General features: G+C 34.5%; 1 long non-coding RNA gene across 3 annotated transcripts in view; it reads right to left on the bottom strand.

The window, feature by feature from the left end:
- Positions 1–911: 911 nt before the first annotated feature.
- LOC105720468 (uncharacterized) overlaps positions 912–25435 on the bottom strand; it is a 39283-nt gene continuing 14759 nt past the window's right edge. For 2 of the 3 annotated variants that reach the window (XR_001108151.2, XR_010345315.1), the window contains 4 exons: positions 21789–21886; positions 21372–21493; positions 4838–4880; positions 912–2661 (listed from right to left, as the gene is read on the bottom strand). This is a non-coding gene — a long non-coding RNA (uncharacterized LOC105720468). Of the gene's footprint in view, positions 2662–4837; positions 4881–21371; positions 21494–21788; positions 21908–25435 lie in introns of all 3 variants that reach the window. The other variant, XR_010345314.1, reaches the window with a different exon arrangement.

The raw sequence follows: 25435 nt of genomic DNA, 5'->3' as shown, positions 1-25435 counted from the left end.
AGAGCTATTTCTGCTAATTCAGAACATACAGAGAATTTGTGAGTTCAATATTTTCAAGCACTTTCCACAAAATACCAATTCTAGGTCTCTGAGTTCCCCTCTTTTCTATGAGATGTTAGCATGAATATCTTGCCAGAGATTTGACTTTAGCTTCCTTTATAATTCCACTACTTTCACTATCAAATCCTGGGCCAAATTTCCAAAATAGTCTTCCACCTGCCTGCAGGAGAGGAGTATCACTTTAAACAGTGGTCTTTTAGCTTTCACAGTGCATCCTGGAATGATAGTTTGCTGACTGCAGACTTACCTTCTTCCTTTGAAGTTTAAAAACCTGGCCATTAACAACTGTCAAACAATTTCTCAATGCTTAGAATTACCAGTCCCCATAACTGTCAAGTTCTCAGTCTACCACATAAAATAGTGCATCCTATTCTGTCTTTACTCCTCTCCTCAAGCAAAAATCTTAATAAATGGTGATGCTTATGTATATTAGGGATTACCATCACCATTATCATTTGATCAGTAAGTAATCTAGTTCTACAATTCCTCTGTAAGATTCTTGTTCCTAAGGCCACTCCTCTTCCTAAGTGTCTTAGGCAAATCCTTCAATTCCAATAAAGGGAGAAAAAAAAAAAAAAGAAAGCTCTTAAACACTTTTCTGAAAACCCTGAGTACATGAATAAGTGCAACTGAGGCTCAGTCCTACTTGTACCCTATGCATGACGGCAAATCACACCTTGAAGCTGTGTATGTAAGTGGTGAGGAAGCTGAGATATATTCTTCTTCTAGGCAGAATAATGATATCCCCCCTGCAACACACACACACACACACACACACACACAACCAATCCAAAAAAAGTTCAAGTCATAACCCTCAAATTTGTGAATATTTTAAGTTACACGGAAGATAATTAAAATTACATATGTAGTTAAATTTGTTAATCACATTACTTTAAATTAGGAAGATTATTTTGGATTATGCAAATGTGTCCAGTGTAATCAATTACCAGGATTCTTAGAAGTAGTAGAGGCAGGCAGAAGACAACAGTCAGGTCAGAGTTACGTGATGTATGAAGGACATAATCCACTGTTACTAGGTTTGAAGATGGGGCACAGAGGGCATGAGCTGAGGAATGTAGACAACATGTAGAAACTGGAAACACAACAAAATAGATGAGCCCCATAGTCTCCAGAAACAGACATAATACTGCCAGCACATTGATTTTAGCCCAGTGAGACTGTGTGAGGCTTCTGACCTGCATAAGTGTAAGATAATATATTTGTTTTGTTTAAGCCACTACATTTGAAATACTTTGATATAGAAACAATAGGAAAATAATACAATCTCCAATACTTATGTTCTTCCCTGAATGATGCCTGTATCGACTTCTGTAGCCAGAGAAAGCTCTCAAGCAGTTTCAGTTGCTTCCAGAAAAAAAATGCCTATCATAGATAGGGTGACAACAGTATCTGGTATAATACGAATGTCTGTAATTATTTTTATGAGGTAACATTATTTTGTAATAACTGTCAAAATGGTTAAAGAGGAGGAAAAATGAAAAAGGCAAACAATATTTTATTTTGACTGCTACATAACAATTTTGCATATCTATGGGTTAAATATGATATTTTGATATATGAGTAAAATGTATAATGATTAAATCTTTGTTATTTAGCATATCTATCACCACAAACATTTATTATTGCTTCGTGTTGGGAATATTTTGAATCTTCTTGCTATTTTGAAATATACAGCATGTTTTAAACTGCAGTCACCCTACAATGCTACTGAACACTAGAACTTATTCCTTCTAACTGTATGTTTCAATCTAACCGTAGATTAACGTGTAATCTAACTGTAATGTTTAATTTAACACCAACCAGTCTCTCTTCAGCCTTTTCCCCTGAGTTTTTGGTTACCATCATTCTACTCTTCACCTTCATGGGATCAAATATTTTTAGCTCCCACATGTGAGTGAGAACATGTGGCAAACACATTCTTATCTGCAGATGATATTGTTTTTACCTGATAATCTAAAGAAAGAGAAATTTAATTGTTTTTGCTCATTATGAGGTGTTAAGTGAAATAATTGGGCACAAAAATGGGGCCTGGAAATAAGCAACAAATAACATCCTCTTCAAAGCTAAAATACGTTCAATTCCTGTGTTGGTTTTCTGCTGCTGTATGACAAATTAACACAAACTTTATGGCTAATGATGACACCCACTTATTAGTTCACACTTCTGTTTGTTAGTCCAGCAGAGAATGGCTGGCTTCCATGCTCAAACTAAAATCAAGAGGTCAGCTGTCTCCATTCTCATTTAAAGCTCAGGATCCTTGTGCAAGCTCATTCTTGTTATTGGCAGAGTTCAGTTCCTTTGAGTTGACTTATAAAAGTCCCTGCATTCCTTCTGGCTTTTGGCCAGAAACCACTTTCAGTTCCTCATCATTACCTGATGAGCCATTTCATCTTGAAGCCAGCAACACAGTGCCAAATCCTGATACTTCCAATGTCTGACTTCCCCTTCTGGGACCAGCTGGAGACAACTCTGCTTTTACAGGGCTCATCTGATGAGTCAGGCCTTCCTTCCTAAGTTAATCTCTCTTTTGCCATATAATGTAATAAAATCATGATGACAGCAACACATCATATTCACATGCTGCACAGGTGGGAAGGGATTATACAAAGTAGAAGATAATTGTGATCATCTTAGAATGCTGTTTACCATAATACATATTTACAAGAAGAAATATTAAAATTTCTAAGAATAACTTTAAGACATTTGTAATAGCATTATAAAGAATCTTTAAAATGCAACTGTATAGAATAGAAAGAATACTCTTAAGAGAAGTCGACCCTGATGTTGGAAAAAAATACTCATAAAATAAGTGTATAAAATACTTTTTAAATTACTACTTAGTGTTAAGAATGTTTAGTGTTAAGAAACATTAAGAGATCCCAATAAAAACACCTATACTCTCTGCGCCTCAGAGCCCATAGAGTCTCATGGGCTTTGCTTTGGAAACATGCCTGCTCCTGCACCTCCCTTCTTAGCTAAGGGAAGGTGAACATTGACTGGTTAAGACCAATCGTTGCTCTCCAGAGGAATGGCAGGGTGGGAAGACCCCACCAAGCTACATGGATAGTTTTCCAAAGGCATTTTGGGAGTGACTTAACCAACGTTAGGTCAGAGAACTAACAAAAGTGGGCTCAAGGATGTGAAATTTTGGAAAAATAGCCTTGGTTATGAAGAAATGCTTCATGGACATAAACTAAAAGTCTACATCAGAACTTAACCAGGCTAGCAGAGAGTTTCAGATTTGTCATGTATGGTTGCCTTTTGGCAATGTTTTTTATTGAATACAATATGAGTCTTCTTAACATTTTATTGAGAAAAGTTAGAAGAAAAGCAACAATGTTGATTGTAATCCTGCTGTCAAAGGCATTGCTAATTAAAAGTGTCTTTTTAAATAGATAACTTAGAAAAAAAAATTTCTCACCTTAAAATGAGCAGTTGGGTGTATGTTTCACAGTCATTGGACATTATCAGTCTGCTCAGTTTCTCATTTCACTGTGATTTCTAAAATCTAGAGGCAAATCTGTGGTCCATTTTATATACTGAATTTATATTATACACTTTTTTATTGTCCTGATTGATGCCCCACTTTTTAAAACACCTCCTCTTCTTTGTATGATTACCTTATGTTAGCTACATCTTTAAATAATTTATGATCAAATTTACAGCGGAATGCAAGATGTAACAACACAGTAAAAGTATAAGCTGTCAGAAATATAAGATATTCTACTGAATTTGGACTAATTGTAGGGGATATTTTAATATTCTACCACCTTGGGTCATGTGTGCATCTCATCTTCCATTGTAACTCAGAAGGCCACACTACTACTCAAGATCTCTGTGTCTAACCCAAGATTATTGAACTAAATGAGCAAAAATGATAGATGTTTCTCATTGATTTAGACATTCTAAAAGTCTGAAAATATGTTTTTTCTATAATAATTTTATGAAAGACAAAGGCTAAAATAATAAAAAATCAGGGTCTTCAGATTTATTTCCAAACTAACATTATTTGCTTTTCACAGATCCAGCATTTTATGAGATATATAAAAACATGCCATCAAATTAGTAATAAATACCTAGGTACATACATACATGCATATATATATATGTTTGTATTTGGGTCCTATATGTGTATAGGTATATAATAAAAATTTCAATTAGAATGTTTTTGTAAGCATCATAAAATCAGGTTTGTAAGTGGCAGAATTTAAAGTACTTCAGTGCAAATTATACTGATCTCATCTTATTTTACATGATAAAATATACTATTACTATTCAGCAAATAGTAGTATACTAGATATAATCACACATCTTCACATTTAATTAGCTGCCAAAATACCTGTGGCTGTATTTATACAATTTGCAAGTGTAAAGAGAAAGCACATGAAAAGGGGTTGCAGAACACAGTTGTAGAATACGTGCTGTGCTTGTTTTTGCTATTAACATTTGAGTTCCTAACAATAAAACTAAAATACATGATGCTTATTGCTATTATATTTTGTTCCAAAACATAAACAACATGCTGTATTGTAATTGTTAGGGACTGGGAGAGGGAGAACATGATCAAGATAAAGCAATAAGAGATGAATTGCTGCCTCTATTTTAAAAAACTTTGCTTGTTTATTCCATTGCATGACAAAGCAAAAATAGAGAAAATCAAGAAAGTAAAATGCAGAGGATTTAGATTTATAACACAGTGAATAATGGTAAGAGGTTTATAAAGAACTAATTCAATCTTTAGAATTAATTAACTTACATCTTGTGTTACTGTGTCTCAACCATTTTCTAAATTGCAGCTTCTAAAAATTGAAATAAATGGAAAGTCACATAGTAGTAAACTAAGTGAGAAAGATTACCATCATACAGTACTGTATAAGCATTGTAAAATGAGGTATTTCTTATTAAATATAACCAACTTTAATGAATGATTTCATTGTATGCAATTTCAAGTTACTTTTTATAATCTAAGTGTATATAAACAATGATTTTGTATGACTACAATTTATGATTATTTAATTACTTAAGCTTTCTCAGTTCATTGTCTCCTTGACAGTGTCTAATGAAATGTCTTATTTAAACCATTTCACTATGGGATTTTGTTTGTTTGTTTCATTGGTATAGAGAAACTCCTGAAAATAGTGGCTATACTTTTGATCACGTTAGAGAAAGAAGACATAATTTAATTCAAAAAGATTTAACAGTGACCTAGAATATTATGTTAAGAAAGCTGTTCTCAAATCCAAACAGTTTATTGTAATTTATATATATGTTTGTATTTATATAAATAAGAATGTAATAGTAAAGGTTGTTCAAGTTAAATATATGAAGTTATAGACTTTCTGAGCCAGAAGAAACCTTAGACATTATGAAATGATTGCTTTCTTTTCTGGAAGTCCTCTCTAAGTCATTGTGTGTTTTAAAGTGATATATTTTAATAGAATACACCAAACTTCATAAATTTAGAAATATAATGTCTCTTTCTCATTCTTGTACAGACACACATACACACACACACACACATACACACACACAGAGTGCTTGTTAAAGTTCTTTGGTGCTAGCTGGTCATTTGCCTCCTTCTTCTCCAGCTAGAATAAAAACAAGTGTAGCTCCTTGACCTCCCCAGTAAAGTGACACATATGCTGTCTTCACATCAAATTAGCAATATATAGACTATAATCACATTGCCAAGTAGTTTTATTAACTTTTATTTCTCTATGGATATTAGTGTCCTTACATTTTCTGTGCTAAGTAAAACACGACCTCTAATTTCAACTGTATTTTATTTGTTTAATTTATTTATTTTTGAGACGAAATCTCACTCTATCATCCAGACTGGAATGCAGTGGTGTGATCTCAGCTCATTGCAACCTCTGCCTTGCAAGTTCAAGCGATTCTCCCACCACAGTCTCCTGAGTGGCTACTTTCTGCTTTATTAACAGAATGCTTTTACAGAATGGCCTTACTATGTTTATAGAAACTGTTGTATGTAATGTTCTCTAATTGTGTTGCTATTATGTGCAGAATAGCCATCACTACTGCAGCATTAAATTGCACTGTAAGAGATAATTTGTAAATTAAAAAAAAAATCGGTGAAAATTCTACAAACATGATATCTGGCAAAATATATTCTCTAAGTCCTACTTAATATTAAATGTATCAGAATGTAAGTTACAAATTTTAAAAATCACTATGTTATGAAAATTGTTTGGTAATCTAGTATATATCATGATAAATGTTTGTTTTTTCTGGTGAAATTTGTGTGGCAAGAAAAGGTTCTATTTTAAGACCCTAGTTTCTATCACGACCAGTCTGTAACGTAGCATTTGTATTATTCTGTGTTATACTTAGACGAGATAGTGTGAGACGTGGAGGAAATGAAGGGGGAAAGCCGTGGCTTCACTACAGGTTATCTAAAAACTTTGAAACCTCCCACTTAAATCTTTCCTACATCTAACTATAATAAAACAACCTCACCTTCATGCTATTTGAGTTCCATCTTTAAAAATATCTTATTTTAGCTTAGGGAGGATCCAAGAAGCAGGAAGTGGAAGGGAAGTAAAACCCAGGTTGAAAAATAAAGTTTTATTATTGTAAAATATTTGTAACTTTCAATGTAGCACTTTATTCATTTGAAGTATACAATTCACTGATATTCATTACATTATAGAAATTTTTCATCATTGCACACTAACGCTTTGTACCCACTAAACAATAACTCCTCATACTCCCTCCCTCTGGCCACTGGTAACCATGGTTATCTCTGCCTCTATGAATTTGACTGTCCTACATACCTCATATAAGTGAAATCACATAACATCTTTTTGTGTCTTGTTTATTTCACTTATCATAATGTCCTCAAGTTTTATCTGTGTTGTAGCATGTATTAGAAAAATGTGTTGCTTCCTGAGGATGAATAATAATCAATTGTATGTACATATCATATTTTGCATATCTTTTTATTTGGGAATAGACATTTCAATTGTTTTCACCTTACAGTTATTGTGCATAATGCTACTATCTACATTGGTGTGCAAATATATGTTTTAGTCCCTGCTTTCAATTATTTTGTATATATGCCCAGAAGTGGAATTGCTGAATATGGTAATTCTGTGTTTATGTTTTTAAGGAACCACTCTTTTTTTTTTTTTAACAATAGTACCTTATTTTATTTAATACTATGAATTCTGATGGAAATACTTAAAATGCTGTCATACAATTGAGTTTCCTAAAAATAATTGTATACAGTGCCAGCATATTAATATTATGTGGCCAATATATATCTTTGTAAAACTGAATTGAATTTTTACTGCACTGGCCTAATACAGGCATATGTATTGTGTATTAATATACATAAGATGTAGAGTTGAAGAAGGGCATACCTTGATAGAGTGAAGTTTGCATTTGGGTCCAATTTATAGATTGCATTGGAAGAAGACAATTGTTAGACGTAAGCAAGAATCAAGTGGCTATTTTGAAGAACAGCTGCCTATCATATAGACAAGACAGAAAGGCAAAGGATATTGCGATTTTATGTAAATCATGCTTCATATTTAACATTGATAACCTGAAGGAACCTCTTACTGTTTATCTAGCTGACTTGATGTGGGCTTACATTTACCACTCGGAGCAGTCTCCTCACATGTCGAAGATTTTATTATACTCCAGATTTTCCAGCAAATGAGCAGATAATAAATGGAAGGCCTCTATCCAAAATAATAAAAATGGCTAAAATGCTCTGCTGATTTCTCTTTTTATTAAAGTCATTTCACAATCTTTTCAGAAGAATATTTAAATATTGTTTAATTTACTGCTTTATATTTGCATCTTTTATGTAAATCCTATACAAAATCGTATATTAATTTGGTAGTACCTGAAAATGTTTTTCCATTTTTAAGATAAAACACTGAACACAAAAACATATAATTTTTGTTTTAATCTTGCAAATTTTCATCCAAAAAAATTGTGTTATGTAAATCTTGCTTATAAATAATTTTATTTACACAGGTTATCAGGGTCCTTACTTGCATTCATACATTTGAAAATATATATACTCAATATATATGCTGTCAGTTGTGTTTATTAAAATGTATTAATAAGCAGTTTCCATAATTTTGTTGGTCTAAGTATGTTGCCAGTACTGTATTTATTGCTCATCAATTCTCTTCTCTTTCTGTATATGTTCATCACACTTGATGTATTAAATAATGCTGTGTGGCCGGGCGCGGTGGCTCAAGCCTGTAATCCCAGCACTTTGGGAGGCCGAGGCGGGTGGATCACGAGGTCAAGAGATCGAGACCATCCTGGTCAACATGGTGAAACCCCGTCTCTACTAATACAAAAAATTAGCTGGGCACGGTGGCGCGTGCCTGTAATCCCAGCTACTCAGGAGGCTGAGGCAGGAGAATTGCCTGAACCCAGGAGGCGGAGATTGCGGTGAGCCGAGATCGCGCCATTGCGCTCCAGCCTGGGTATCAAGAGCGAAACTCCGTCTCAAAAAAAAAAAAAAAAAAAAAAAAAATAATGCTGTGTGCATATGCATCAATGATTCAGTGACATTCCTAAATTTAGTATTATCATATGTAAGCAAAACCTGTACAGACAACCATCATTCCTTTTGTGGTTATTAACTGACACTCTGAAGAATACAGGAGATTGTTTAAGAATGTATCAAGTACATGAAACAAAATAAAGCAAACAACCAACTTCAAATATTTGTATTAATGAAAAATTATAAAACTTACATTGAAACTCACTGGAAATGACATGTAACTTCTGATAGCTCTTGACCACTGAGAGATCTTTCTTTCTTATGAAAAAAACATGTTCTTTCTCCATAAGAAAAATCTTGAAAAATAAAATATGTGAATAGAAGTTGAGTCAATGGTTACTGATCTAGTTTGCCTCTGTGTCACCACCCAAATCTCAGGTTGACTTGTAAGCCTCACATGTTAAAGGAGGGGCCTGGTAGAAGGGTGATTGAATCATGGGGGCAGACTTCTCCCTTGCTGTTTCCATGATAGAGTTCTTACAAGTTCTGGCTGTTTAAAAGTGCGTAGCCCTTTCCTCTTTACTCCTTCTCTCTCTCCTGCCACCATGTGAAAATGTGCTTGCTTCTCCTTTTCCCTTCTGCTGTGATTTTAAGTTTCCTGAGGCTTCCCAACTATGCTTTTATATGGCCTGCAGAGCTGTGAGTCAATTAAACCTCTTTTCTTTATAAATTACTCAGTCTCAGGTAGTTCTTTATAGCAATGTGAGAACAAACTAATTCCAAATATTTACCAAAATAAGCTCTGCTTCATTATTCTAATATAAGAATTACATACTAAAGGGTATCTTTGATTGAACAGTAGCATGTATCAAGTAATAATTTAATAATTTCCTGTGAATCATAGCATATATCATATAGAAACTCAGATCACCAAAAAATGTGTCTCAGCATGAAGTATATATAATTGCATTCAAAAGTATATAAACATGTAAAAGTAAAGTGTAAAAGGTGATCTTTATAACAATCTTGTTATTTCTATTATGCTTATTGAAATATGAATGTACTTTGAGAATATACATTATGCTTTTAAATGTACTACAGGAACCTGAAGCCTCTGGGCTAGAAATCATTGGAATTAGAGTTATGTACTCACATAAGCAGATTCAGACATGTAATTGCTTTTAAATAATTCTACAATCTATTACACCTATTATAGGATGCATATAAAAAGCAAAATATATTTTTAAAGATAAAGAATAAAATAGGAAACTATGTTCAGGATAAAAAGTGTAGATTTTCATATTCTTTTTATTTTTTTTCTGAATCCATTGCTAATGTTTGCATTCTTGAGGGCTAGAAGTATTTTACTTTGTTTCCATCACCTTTCTTCACAACATCATTTTTTTCTTCTTTTTATTAAATAGAATTTTATTGAAGTGTAATAGATGTGCAATAAAATTTCATCATTTAAATATACTATTTGACAATTATTAGTAAATTTACAGAGTTGTACAATCCTCAGAACAATCTAGTTGGAAAACATTTCCATCACATCACAGAGCTTTTTTCTGAACCATTTGTAGACAATCCCTCTTCTCACTGAAAACCCCATGATAACACTAATCCACTTTCTGCCTCTATCAGTACGTGTTTCATATAAATAAAACCATGGAATATATGATCTCCTGAGTCTGGCTTCTATTAGCATAACACTTTGAAATTCATCTATGGTTTTTTATATATCAATAGTGTATTCCTTCTTATGCTCAATAGTGTTCCATTGTATTCCACTGTATTAGTTTTCTAGGGCTGTCATAAAAATATACCAAAAACTTGGTGGCTTAAGACAACACAAGTTTTTTCTCTCACAATTCTGGAAGCTAGATGTTTGAAATCAAAGCATCAGCAGAGCCACACTCTCTTTGATGGTCCAAGGGGAAAAATCCTTCCTTTTCCCTTCCTAGCTGCTTCTAGTTCCTGGTAATCCTTGGGTGTTCCTTGGCTTGCAAAGGCATCACTCCAATCTCTATCTCCATCATCATGTGGTATTATTCTTGTTTGTCTCTGTGTCTCTTATGTTTGTTCTTTTTTATGAAGAGACCAGTCAGTAGAGTAGGGCCTACTTTAATCATGTGTGACTTCATTTTAAGTAATTATGTATGCAAGACCCAATTTCCAAATGAAATCACATTCTAAGTTTCCAGATAAAGATAGATTTTTTGAGGAGACAATATTCAATTCAGTACATACATTTTATTTATGCATTCAACAGTTAATGTACCAGTGAATTATTTCCAGCTTTTGGCTATTACCAATAATGTGGCTGTAAATATTTGCATGTATGTGGTTATGTAGACTATATTTCATCTTTCTTGAGCAGATACCTAGGAGTGAGATCACGGGGTGGTATGATAAATATGTTTTACCTTTTAAAATACTGTCAAAAATTCCAAAATGGCTGCACCATTTTGCATTTCTAAGAACAAGATGAGTTCCAGCTTTTCCTTCTCTGCACCACATTTGTTACTGTTTGTCCTCTTTATTATGGCCATTTGAGTTGTATGAAGCAATAACTGATTTTTGTTACAATGTGCATTTTCCTAATGAATAATAATGTTGAACATCTTTTCAAGTGTTTACTAAACATACATATATTTTCTGTGGTGAAATGCCTGTTCAAATATTGGGCTAATTTTTAATGTATCATTAATCCTTTTACTATTAATATCCTAGATATAATTATTTCTCAAAATATATATCATGCAAATATTTCTCCCAGTTTATGTCTTGTCTTTTTATTTCCTTATTGGTGTTCTTTCAAGTGCAGAATTTTTTAATATATAATACAGTCAAATGTATTCTTTAAAAAAATAGATCATGCTCTAGTATTTTAGATTCAGAAATTCTAATATTTGTAATAATCTATGGAAAAATAAATATTGTTTACCACTTTGTACAAATGATAGATAACCTTACTCATATTTTTAAAAACTACTGTATAATACTGTGTGATGTAAGAAAGTTAATACTTAGCTAGTTTCTATTTAGCTACACATTTTGCATATTTTCATTCTTTATTTAACCTTTGGGCATTGTGCTTTTAGGACAGTTTTTCAGACTCCACAGATTTGTGTGTAATTTTTTTTTGTCTGTGTGTATGTGTGTACACATCTGCATTAGGTAAATAAGTCATGTATTAAAGATTACAGTTTTAGTTAAAGATGTATATCTGTGTCTATGTTTATGTATATATTGTATAAGAATGTATGTATTTGTGTAATTTATTCACCAGCTCTGCGAATATCATTTTACTGTGAGACAGATGCTATGCCTGGTACTGGATATTCACCAATAAACAAAACAGAGAATTATATTTATGGAATGTAAATTTTAATCTAAAAAGTGTGGAATCAGGGATTAAGATGGCATAGAGGAAGCAGGACTACCTTTCAGCTCTCACTTGAATGGACAGAGCAGCATATGGAGATTCATGTCATGAACCTTTGCTCCAAGAACTACCACAGTAACCTACCAGGAAAGCCAAGAGAATCCACAGACCATTTGAAGGAACTGGATCACCACTGCAGCCTTCCTGAGATGTGAAAAAACTGTGTGTCTGCTTGCTTTCTCAACAGAGAAGCTTGTGTTCTGGAGCTAGTTCTCAGCTCTGGTCACTGGCTACCTGGAAATAGGCTCGGTGCTGTTGGGAGGGCATGGTGGGAATGAGTTCAGCCTTTAGGACAGTGGGCTGAGTGGAAGTGGAGTGAGGCCTGTGATTGCCAGCTTTCCCCCACTTCCCTGGTGACCTAAATAACTCAGCAGAGGCAGCCATAATTTCCCTGGGAATGTAACTCTATTGGACTGCCCAAGGCTGAGCTCAGACATACCTATCCTTGCCCTCATCTGGTGGTCTTTCTCTACCTGCTCTGGTAGCTGAAGACAAAGGTCATAACCTAGTGGGAAATCTATGGCCTTGCTCACTGCCTGAGAAACCTGAATAATAACCGAGTGTTCCTAGGGCAAGTTTGCATCCTTCCTATAGGACCACAGCTGATGAGTTCTTGAAAACACTACCTCCTGGTTGGAGGACAACCAACAAAAAACCAGTGCACTAAACAAACACACAACCAAGGATCCCTCATAAAGTCCCCTTTACTGCCCTGCAACCTCCACCAGAGAAGATGTTGGTATCCATGGCTGCAAGATCTGAAGATGGATTACATCACAGGACTCTTTGCAGACACCCCCCAGTACCAGCCTGGAGTCCAGTATCTCTGCTGGGTGACCAGACCCAAGAGCAAAAACAATCCTAGAGTTTGGTTCTCAGAAATCTCCATTCCTAGGGAAAATGGAGAGCACTACATCAAGGGAGCAACAGGTGGACAAAAGAATCTGAACAGCAGCTCTTGAATTCTGATCTTCCTTTTAAGGTAGGCTACCAAAATGAGAAGGAACCAGAAAATTCTGGTGATATGAGGAAACAAGTTTCTTTAACATCCCCAAAAGATCATACCAGCTTACCAGCAATGGATTCAAACCAAGATAAAAACTCTAAATTGACAGAAAAGAAATTCAGAAGATCGATTATTAAGCTAATTAAGGAGGCACGAGATAAACATGAAGTCCAACTTAAAGGAATCAAAAACATAATACAGGATATGAAAGGAAAATTCTTCAGTGAAATAGCATAAACAAAAAAAATCACAACTTCTGACAGTCAAGGACATACTTAGAAAAATGCAAAATGCACTGGAAAGTCTCAGCAACAGAATTGAAGAGGCAGAAGAAAGAACTTCAAAGCTCAAAGATAAGGCTTCTGAATTAACCCAATGTGTCGAAAACAAAGAAAAAATAATTTTAAAAAAAATGAACAAAGGCTACAAGAAGTTTGGGACTATGTTAAATATCCAAACCTAAGTATAATTTATGTTCACAAGGAAGAATAGAAATCTAAAAGTTTGGAAAACATGTTCAAGGAAATAATTGAACAGACTTTCCCAGCCTTGCTAGAGATCAACCAAATAAAAGAAGCTCAAAGAACACTTGGGATATTTATTGCAATAATATCATTACCTGGGTACATAGTCATCAGGTTACCTAAAGTCAAGATGAAGGAAAGAATCTTAAGACCTGTGAGGCAAAAGCATCAGATAACCTATAAAGGAAAACCTATCATATTAAGAGCAGATCTGTCAGTGGAAACCCTACAAGCTAGAAGGGATCAGAGTCCTATTTCTAGCTTCTTTAAACAAGACCATTATCAGCGAAGAATTTTGTATCCAGTGAAACTAAGCTTCATAAGTGAAAACAAGATACAGTCTTTTCCAGACAAACAAATGCTGAGAGAATTCATCACTACCAGCCAGAACTACAAGAACTGTTAAAAGAGCTCTAAATCTTGAAGCAAATCCTCAGAACACACCGAAAATAGAACCTCTTTAGAGCATAAATCTCACAGGACCTATATAACAATAATAAAATTAAATACAAAACAAGGTATTCAGGCAAACAATAGCATAATGAATAGAATCCTACCTAACATCTCAATTTTAACATTGAATGTAAGTGGCCTAAATGCTCCCCTTAAAAGATACAGAATGATAAGAATTCTCCAACCAAGTTTCTGCTGTTTTCAGGATACTTGACAAACACATAAGGACTCACATAAACTTAAGGTAAATGGGTGAAAAAAGATATTCTATGAAAATAGACACCAAAAGTGAACATGAGTAGCTCTTCCCATATTGTACAAAACAAATTGTAAAGCAACAGCAGTTAAAAAAAGACAAAGAGGGACATTATATAATGGTAAAAGGACTAGTCCAACAGTAAAATATCACAATTTTGAATATATATGCACCTAACACTGGAGCCCCAAATTTATAAAACAATTACCACTAGACCTAAGAAATGAGAAAGATGGCAACACAGTAATAGTGGGGGACTTTAATACTCCACTGAAAGCACAAGACAGATCATCAAGACAAGTCAACAAAGAAACAATGAACTTAAACTACACCCTGGAACAAATGGACTTAAAAGATACTTACAGAACATTTTACCCAACAACTGCAGAATATACATTCTCTTTATCAGCACATGGAGCATTCTCTAAGACAGAGCATATGATAGGCTGCAAAATAAGTCTCAGTAAATTTAAGAAAATGGAAATTATATTAAGTACTCTCTCAGGCCACAGTGAAAATAAATTGGAAATCAACTCCAAAAGGAACTCTCGAAATCATGCAAATGTATGGCTATTAAATACCTGCTCCTATGATCACTGGGTAAACAATGAAATCTAAATGAAAATTTAAAAATTCTTTGAACTGAACAATAATAGTAGAACAACCTACCAAAACCTCTGGGATACAGCAATGGCAGTGCTGGGAGGAAAGTTCATAGCAATAAATGCCTACATCAAAGAGTCTGAAAGAGCACAAATAGAAATGTAAGGCCATATTTCCTGGAGCTGGAGAAACAAGAACACTCTAAACCCAAACCCAGCAGAAGAAAAGAAATACTGAAGATCAGAGCAGAGTTAAATAAAATTGAAACCAAAAAAAAAATACAAAATATAAATAAAACAAAAAGCTGGTTATTTGAAGGCACAAATAAAATTGATGGACCATTAGTGAGATTAACCAAGAAAAGAGAGAAGATCCAAATAAGCTCAGTTAGAAAGATGTCACAATGGATACCACAATAGTACAAAAGATTATTCAGGGCTTCTATGAACATTTTTATGCACATAAACTAGAAAACATAGAGAAGATGGATAATTTCTGGAAATATTCAACCCTCCTAGATTAAACAGGAAAATATAGAAACTCTGAACAGATCAATAACAAGCAGTGAGACTGAATGGTAATAAAAAAATTGCCAACAAAAATAGCCCAAAACCAGACAGATTTGCTGAATTCTATCTGACGTTCAAAGAAGAATTGGTACCAATTCTATTGATACCATTCCACAATATATAAAAAGAGGAATTTTTTCCTAAATTATTCTATGAAGTCAGTATCACCTTAATATCAAAACCAGAGAAGAACATAACAATAATGAAAACAACAGACCAATATCCTCAATGAACATAGATACAAAAATCCTCAACAAAATACTAGCAAACCAAATCTAACAGCATATCAAAAAGATGATCAACCATGATCAAGTGGGTTTCATACTAGGGATGCAGTATGGCTTAACATATATAAGTCAATAAATGTGATACACCACATAAACAGAATTTAAAACAAAAATCACACAATCATCACAAAAAACACAGAAAAACCATTTGGCAAAACCCAGCATCCCTTTATGATTAGAAAATCTCAGCAAAATCAGCATAGAAGGAACACACCTTAAGGTAATAAAAGCCATCTACGACAAACCCACAGCCAACATTATACTAATAGGGAAAAGTTGAAAGCATTCCCCCTGAGAGTGGAACAAGACAAAGAATAACTTTCACCACTTCTGTTTAGCATATTAATAGTCCTGGAAGTCCTAACCAGAGCAATCAGACAAGAGAAATAGATAAAGGGCATATATATTGGTAAAGAGGAAGTCAAACTGTTACTAAATTTGCTGATGATATGATTGCATACCAAGAAAACCTCAAAGACTTAACCAAAAAGCTGCTAGAAATGATAAACAAATTCATCAGTTTCAAGGACAAAAAATTAATGTGCACAAATCAGTATCTCTGCTTTACACCAACAGCGACCAAGCTGAGAATCAAATCAAGAACTCAACCCCTTTTTAAATATCTGCAATAAAATAAAATGCTTAGGATTATACCTAACCAAGGATGTGAAAGACCTCTACAAGGAAAACTACTAAACACTGCTGAAAGATATAGACGACACAAAAAAATGGAGACACATCCCATGTTCATGGATCAGTAGAATCAATATTGTAAAAATGACCATACTGCCAAAAACAATATACAAATTTAATGCAATTCCCATCAAAATATCACCATCATTCTTTACAGAACTAGAAAAAGCAATCCTAAAATTAATATGGAACCAAAAAAGAGCCGATAGCCAAAGCAAGACAAAGAAAAAAAATATCTGGAGGCATCATATTATCCAACCGCAAACTATACTATAAGGTCATAGTCACCAAAATAGCATGGTACTGTTATAAGAAATAGGCACATAGGCCAATGAAACAGAATAGAGAACCTAGAACTAAAGCCAAATACTTACCACCAACTGATCTTTGACAAAGCAAACAAAACATAAAGTGGGGAAAGGACACCCTATTCAACAAATGATTCTGGGATACTTGGCAAGCCACAGGTAGAAGAATAAAACTGGATCCTCATCTCTCAGCTTATACAAAAATTAATTCAACATGGATCAAAGACTTTAAGACCTGAAACCATAAATATTATAGACTATAACTTTGGAAAAACCATTCTAGACATTGGTTTATGTAAGGACATCATGACCAAGAACCCAAAAGCAAAGGCATGAAATCAGACACCATCTTCATAATCTATACATCAGACAAAGGACTAATATCCAGAATCTACAAAGAAATCAAACCAATCAGCAACAAATAAAACAAACAATCCCATCAATAAGTAGGCTAAGGACAGGAATAGAACATTCTCAAAGGAAGATATGCAAACGGCCAACAAGCATGTGGAAAAATGCTCAACATCACTAATTGTCAGGAAAATACAAATCAAAACAAAGTGATAAACTTCATGCCTGCAAGAACGGCCATAATCAAAAAATCAAAAAATAATAGATGTTGGTGGGGATGCAGTGAACTGGGAACTACTGTGGGGCTACATTGCTGGTGGGAATGTAAACTAGTACAATCACTATAGAAAGCAGTGTGGAGAACTAAAAGTAGATCCACAGTTTGATCCAACAATCCCACTACTAGATATCTACCTAGAGGAAAAGGAGTTATTATATGAAAAAGATACTTACACATGTGTGTTTATAGCAGGACAATTTGGAATTGCAAAAATATGAAATCAGCCCAAATGCCCATCAATCAATGAGTGGATAAAGAAAATGTTTATATATGTATCATATATACATTATATATATATCACATCATATATGTATGTGTACATATATATATGCATATGTGTGTATTTATATATTTTATAAATAAAATATTGGTAAGCAGCAAAATATCCTCTTAAAACTTTCCAAAATGACAACAATGTCTAGTAATAGCCCGTTTCCATGTAGCCACAGTTTCCCTAGGGTTACAAATGTTACTTTGATTAATATGATAATAAAGTTAAGCAAAATTTCACTTTAAAATTCTAATTTCAATGTAGCTAGTAGTAAAACAACAATAACAACTACAAAGAAACAAACTTCCATGTCTTTCTGGATCTCTTTATTCTAGCACGTTAAACCCTGTAAACTGTTAATTTCCAGGCAAGTTTCCTGTCTAGAAAAACACAAATCTGTATGACACACTAATGTAGCTCTAATACTTTTTCCCTTACCTCCACGTCTCTTCCCCAGCAGCAATGTGTCCAAGACTGCAGACACAGACACACACACACACACACACACACACACACACACACACAACGGAATACTACTCAGTTATTTAAAAAAAAAAATGAAAAAGATGGCATTCACAGCAACCTGGATGGAACTGCAGACTATTATTTTAAGTGAAGCAACTCAGGAATGGAAAACCAAACATTGTATGTTCTCACTTATATGTGGGAATTAAGTTATGAGGTTGCAAAAGCATTAAGAATGGCACATTAGACTTTAAGGTCTGGGGGACAGGGTGGGGGTGGTGAGGGATAAAAACCTGCAATGGGTACAGTGTACATTCCTTGGCTGATGAGCACACCAAAATATCAGAAATCACCGCTAAATAACTTATTCATGAAATCAGACACCATCAGTTCCCCAAAAACCTATTGAAGTAGAAAAATAAAATTAAAAGAAAATTAAATCAGTGATGAGTACAGTTCAAAGAAGAAAAATGATGCAGTGTAATGTTAATGGGAGTGGTGGGAAAGGGCAGGATATTGGATATGGACTGAGAGACATTTGGTATTACAGATGAAGTACTTTGTGAAAATCTTCTGTTAATTACAGAAATTGGACATTTTAGCAAAGACATGAATAATGTGAATAGCAACTTATGTAAATAAAAATCTGAAGAAAGAGTATTCTAAACAGAGGAAATAGCAAGTTGAGGTCCTGAGATGGTAAAAGTTTAACTTATTTGAAAAGAAGGAAGAAAGGCAGTTTGCCTGGAGAAGTATAGATTAAAATAAATGACAGATGATCATAGTTAAGAAATTAATAGAAGTCAGTTAATGTGAAACTTTGAATGCAATGATATAGTGCTTACACTTTTACCTCAGGGTGATAGGAACCATTTGAAAAGATACAGCATTTTAGTGATCTGATTCAAAAAATGAGTATTTGGTCATAGCAGGAAATTCAGATCCATACAACTTTGCAGTTGTGCTATCTAATATGGCAGCCTGAAATCACATCTGGCTTTTAAATACTTGAAATGATGCTGCTCTGAATTGACATATTCTGTTAAGAGTTAAAAAACAGTGGATTTGAAGACTTAGCCAAAATAAGTAAAATAACTCATTAATATTTTTCATATTGATTAAATGTTGAAATAATTATATTTTGGATATACTGTGTTTAGTTAAGAAAAATACATCATTAAATTGATTTCACCTACTTATGTATATGTTTAATATTATTAACAAAAATTAAAGTTACATATGTGACACATTAGATTTATCATGGACAGTGCTAGTATAAAACTTCATGTTACAGGAAGAGCATTAATCAACATATTGTCTTGTACCAAGATAACTATAATAGATATCTCGGTACCAGGTCATATGATGTGCCCCTAACTGCGTTCTCATTTAATGCTCATGGGAATGACATGAGGTAGACTGTTGATTAATAGAAGATACAGCCAAGTCAGATTAGTCTGGGTTGTAGAGTGCAAGAAGGAGAACTAATCAATTGAGAAAAACTGTAGTCCTGGGATCATATCAGGGTAACCGAAAAGACAACTTTAGTAGATTTGATGTGCTATAACCAAGTCAAAAACCAATTTGAAGAACAATAGTATGCTAATGGCAATCAAAGATACTCAGTTCTAGGAAGCAGAAATGCTATAGCTGCTGGAAATGAGTAAGGCTGCACCATGGAGAGACAGTTAAGGCAGGAAGGTCAGATAACTTTCACAGGTTTGGGCAACGTGGAATAGGGTTTCATATATAACTCAACAGTCTGAAGGAGGGACCAGGACAGCTTTGACTCAAGGAAAATGAGTATTTGTTTTTTATTCTTTTTAAGAAGACTGAGAAGTTTATGTTTACTTCATTTTTAAAAGGCTTCCCATGAATGGCTTTTCATAGCTGCCTAAGCTTCCTGAAGAATGGCAGCAAAATAGAGGAAAAAATTATAATTGATGTGTTTAGTCTGGATCCACAGGGTATTTCCCAGATTCCTGATTCACAATACCCTTTGTCCTAACACCTTATATCTGTGTTCCCACTCTGTTAAATAATCAGTCATATCATATGATGGTCTTTTATGTCGCTGTTCTGATTTCCATTTTCCTGCATAACCCATCTACCATTGTGGCATCCTGATTTCCTATGACATACAATATCTTCATGCCAAAAAGCATTGGTGAAAAACAAAAGCAAAGAAAAAAATTAAGTTTATAAATTTAAAATCACAAACAGTATGATTTTATGTTCTTTTTACACAAAGAAAGGGTTTTTTTGTGTGTGTTATTCCCAAATTCAGTATAATAAGCAGATAGATTAAAATTATAATTTGTATGCTAATATGTGGATTTTCCTCCTTTTATGAATAGAATATTGATAAGCAGCAAAATATCCTCTTAAAAAATTAAAAATGAAAACAATGTCTAGTGATTTTCTCTCTCCAAGTAGCCACAGGTTCTCTAGTGTCCCAAATGTTACTTTGATTAATATGATAAAAATGTTAAGCAAAATTTCACTTTAAAATTCTGATTTCAATGTAGCTAGTGACAAAAAACAATAACCACCACAAAGAAACAAACCTTCGTGTCTGTCTGGGCCTTTAAACCCTATATACTGTTTATTTTCCAGTCTAGTTTTTGGTCTAAAAAAAAAAACAAATCTGTATGACAATCTACCAAGTTCTAACACTTTTGCCCTTCTCTCCGCTTCTCTTCCCCAGCAGCAGTGTGTCCAAGACTGCAGAGTTTTTGACTCAGCACTTGTAGTTGACTCAGCTTCACTTCTACTCTCAAACCGTGAGTCGGTTTTCTATTATGAATGCCTTTTTCATTCTCAACATTTCTGGATGGCTTTTACATGACCACCCTTTAAATCACCGCACAGAGTTCTCCCACTGCTCACACATACTCTAATCCAATATACAACCTATTGACTGCTAGTGTAAGTAATGCCAGAATGGAACTAACATAGGCAGTTTCTTAACAGTTAGAGTCAATTAATGTGCAATCAAGGGCATCTATAGGGGCTAATATGTGATCTTTATCTTCTGGAAAATTGTGTGTAAAAGAACTCCACAAATCAAAATAATCCATTTTTTCATCGGCTGTAAAAATAAATAGAATAGTAATGGTATGTTCCACCAGGCAGAAAACATACTGAATGAAGCCAGTGACATTTGGTTTCACTTCAACACATCCTGGAAAATTACATTATAGAGCTGTCAAACACAAATTCCAACCAAAATGTCATTTTTGTACAAAAGAAACAATCTGAAGGGCAAAGTGAATCTTGTCTTACCTTCAAACCTCCAAGGCAGAGCTTCTTTAACTGTGATGATTTAGGGATGAATCTGTTTCTTAGCAATTTTAGGCTTCTCTGACATAAGGCAGAAATAAATCCTAGTACCTTGTCATTTATAGCTTAAAAGAGAAAATAAATTTGACAAATTTTACTATTTTCTATAATTATTATTAACATTAAATCAAAAGTTTATTCTCTTAAATAGACACTGTCCAGAATAATGGATTTTTTAAAGTTGGCTTAAAGTAATTATGTATAGGCCAGAGGCAGTGGCTCACACCTGTGATCCCAGCATTTTGGGAGGCCGAGGCGGGCAGATCACCTGAGATCGGGAGTTCAAGAGTAGCCTGAAACACATGGTGAAACCCAGTTTCTACTAAAAATACAAAATTAGCTGAGCATGGTGGTGCATACCTGTAATCCCAGCTACTCAGGAGGTTGAGGCAAGTGAGTCGCTTGAACCTGGGAGGCAGAGGTAGTGGTGAGCAGAGATCCTGCCATTGTACTCCAGCCTGGGCAACAAGATCGAAACTCTGTCTCAAAAAATAAATAAATAAATAAACAAAAAAACTATGTGTATAACTTGTCTTATTCTACTTTTAAATATGCCAGGTTCATTTTGTCTTAGATCAAACAGCCATTTCAATTGTCTAGGAAGCTTAATGAGAAGCCACACTTTACTCTGAATTGTCATCCTCTCTGGTAGAATAAGATCAAGGTACAGATTATGGAGCATTTCCTGTTCTCCGTCAGTTCCTCATTCCTTGTTTTAAACAGGACTTATTTCCCTTTTATCCCGCTCTAAGCATTTTTAGTCTTGTAGTAATTCTTTTTTTTTTTTTATTTATTGCATTTTAGGTTTTGGGGTACATGTGAAAAACATGCAAGGTTGTTGCATAGGTGCATACGTGGCAGTGTGATTTGCTGCCTTCCTCCCCTTCACCCATATCTGGCATTTCTCCCCATGCTATCCCTCCCCAACTCCCCACCCCCCCGCTGTCCCCCCCACTCCCCCACAACAGACCCCCGTGTATAGTGCTCCCCTCCCTGTGTCCATGTGTTCTCCTTGTTCAACACCCGCCTATGAGTGAGAACATGTGGTGTTTGATTTTGTGTTCTTGTGTCAACCCAAATGCCCATCGATGATAGACTGGACAGGAAAAATGTGGCACATATACACCATGGAATATTATGCAGCCATTAAAAACGAGGAGTTCGCGTCCTTTGTAGGGACATGGATGAACCTGGAAACCATCATTCTCAGCAAACTGACACAAGTCTTGTAGTAATTCTTACCTTGTAATGTTTATTTGGGTTGGATTTTTTTTTGCCCCATCTTGTGTAAACCCTTGTTCCATAAAATTGGTTTAAATTTTCTAAAACTGCTTTAGATTTTCTATTCCCAATCTCTTGATTTTCTGTTACCTTGTAAACTTGGATTTAGAAACCAATAAAAGTAAAATACCTTTGTGGTACCATAAGGATACATTTTTTTGTGTATTTCATTTTCTGTTTATTCCCAGCATCCAGAAAAATATCTGATACATGGATGCCTGTCTATAAATAGCTGTCTAGTAAATGCATTCGTCATTTTTCTAGATTTAATTACTGCTCACACTTGGATGCACACCTGCCCAGGATATGTGCAAGCTTTACCCAATAATATTTCTTTCTTGCCTCAATTATACATGGTCTGACCCACCTAGTAGCCCCATGACATCTGTTATGAAGAAAGTGATAGAAAATTATTTTCTAAGGGGTAAATATTAGTTTAAGAAATATGAAAGACAATAAAATTTCCAAACTTTGACTGTCAACTAGTAAGTAAAGACAATAAAAAAATCACCCAAGAGCAATATCTGGCTAAGGCTCAAGGTATTTAGCTTTATTTAGCAAGGAGTATGAATGTATTTCCCTATTTGTTAACATTTTACCACAGGGTTTATATTGCATGATTAATTTGAAAATAAAAATAATTCAACTTAATATCACAGAAACTAAAGTAAATGTGAAAATGCTTTTCTCTAAAATCACGATTATGACTTATCTATGGATTTGTAGCTATTAATCTTTTCCATATCACTTATGACATTGATAATGTATTTGAAAAGGGGAGAAAGATGCTTTCCAGAGAAAAATATCTCAAAAGAGGTCTATGATATTTAACTCTATGTATTTAAGATAATGGATGCTCACGATGATTTGAGAGCTTTGGCATACACTGGTTAAACTTATAAGTAAAGTTTTCTTAGCTCAACTTAACATGACCTCCATTTTATATATCCAGAGAATTTTTCCAACTCCTCAAAGCCTATGACTTTAATCATAATTATTTACAAATCAGAGAAAATACACAAAACAAACAAAACACCACAGCGATTCAAACTGACTCCCAGTTTCCTCAGAACTGTCAAAAATGTATTCTTAAAGACCAATTGTTTTCCCACTTACTCTTATTTGCACCTTGCCCAATCTTGCATATGTTTGCTATTGCCCTTATTTATCTCTCATTTATCATTTAATCTCATTTACCATTGCCATATCTCTGCCATTACCTGCAATAATCACTGTTAAAAAAAAAAAAAAAAAAAAACGCTGGTGGGGTGTGGTGGTTCATGCCTATAATCCCAGCACTTTGGGAGGCTGAAGTTGAAGGATCAGAAGGTCAGGAGTTCCAGACCAGCCTAGCCAACATGGTAAAACGGTTCCTACAAAAAAAAAAAAATAAAAAATAACTGGGCTTGGTGGCACATACCTGTAATCCCAGCTACTTGGGAGGCTGAGCCAGGACAACTGCTTGAACGTGGGGAGACAAAGGTTACAATGAGCCCAGATTGCACCACTGTACTCCAGCCTGAGCAACAGAACAAGACTCCATATGGAATGAAAAAAGAGCCCACATATCCAAGACAATCCTAAGCAAAAAAAAAAAAAAAAAAGATACAAAGCTGGGGGCATCATGCTACCTGACTTCAAACAATGCTACTATACTCAAAACAGCATGGTACTGCTACCAAAACAGAGATATAGACCAATGGAACAGAACAGAGGCCTCAGAACGAATGCCACACATCTACAACCATCTGATCTTTGACAAACCAGACAAAAACAAGCAATGGGGAAAGGATTCCCTATTTAATAAATGGTGTTGGGAAAACTGGCTAGTCATATGCAGAAAACTGAAACCGGATCCCTTCCTTACACCTTATACAAAAAATAACTCTAGATAGATTAAAGATTTAAACATGAGGCCTAACACCATAAAAATTCTAGAAGAAAACCTAGGCAATACCATTTAGAACATAGACATGGGCAAGAACTTCATGACTGAAACACCAAAAGCAATGGTAACAAAAGCCAAAATAGACAAATAGGATCTAATTAAACTGCAGAGCTTCTGCACAGTGAAACAAACTACCAATATAGTGAACTGGCAACCAACAGAATGGGAAAAAGTTTTTGCAATCTACCCATCTGACAAAGGGCTAATATCCAGAATCTACAAAGAACTAAAACAGATTTACAAGAAAACAAACAACCCCACTGAAAAGTGGGCAAAGGATATGAACAGACACTTTTCAAAAGAGACATGTATGCAGCCAGCAAAGATGAAAAAAAGCTCATCATCACTGGTCATTAGAGAAATGCAAATCAAAACCACATTGAGATACCATCTCACACCAGTTAGAATGGCGATTATTAAAACATCAGGAGACAACAGATGCTGGAGTGAATGCGGAGAAATAAGAACACTTTTACACTGTTAGTGGGAGTGTAAATTAATTCAGTCATTGTGGAAGATAGTGTGGCGATTCCTTAAGGATCTGGAAATAGAAATACCATTTGATCCAGCAGTCACATTACTGGGTATATACTCAAAGGATTATAAATCATTCTGTTATAAAGACACATGCACATATATGTTTACTGTGGCACTGTTCACAATAGCAAAGACTTGGAATCAACCCAAATGCCCCTCAATGATAGACTGGATAAAGAAATTGTGGAACATACACACCATGGAATACTATGCAGCCACAAAAAAAGATGAGTTCATGTCC

This window comes from Aotus nancymaae, unplaced genomic scaffold (genome assembly GCF_030222135.1).
Source record: "Aotus nancymaae isolate 86718 unplaced genomic scaffold, 86718_ANA_hifiasm-v0.15.2.pri h1tg000033l, whole genome shotgun sequence".
Lineage (NCBI taxonomy): Eukaryota > Metazoa > Chordata > Mammalia > Primates > Aotidae > Aotus > Aotus nancymaae.
The sequence above is the reverse complement of the archived record's forward strand: the minus strand, read 5'-3'. Positions and strand labels throughout refer to the sequence as shown.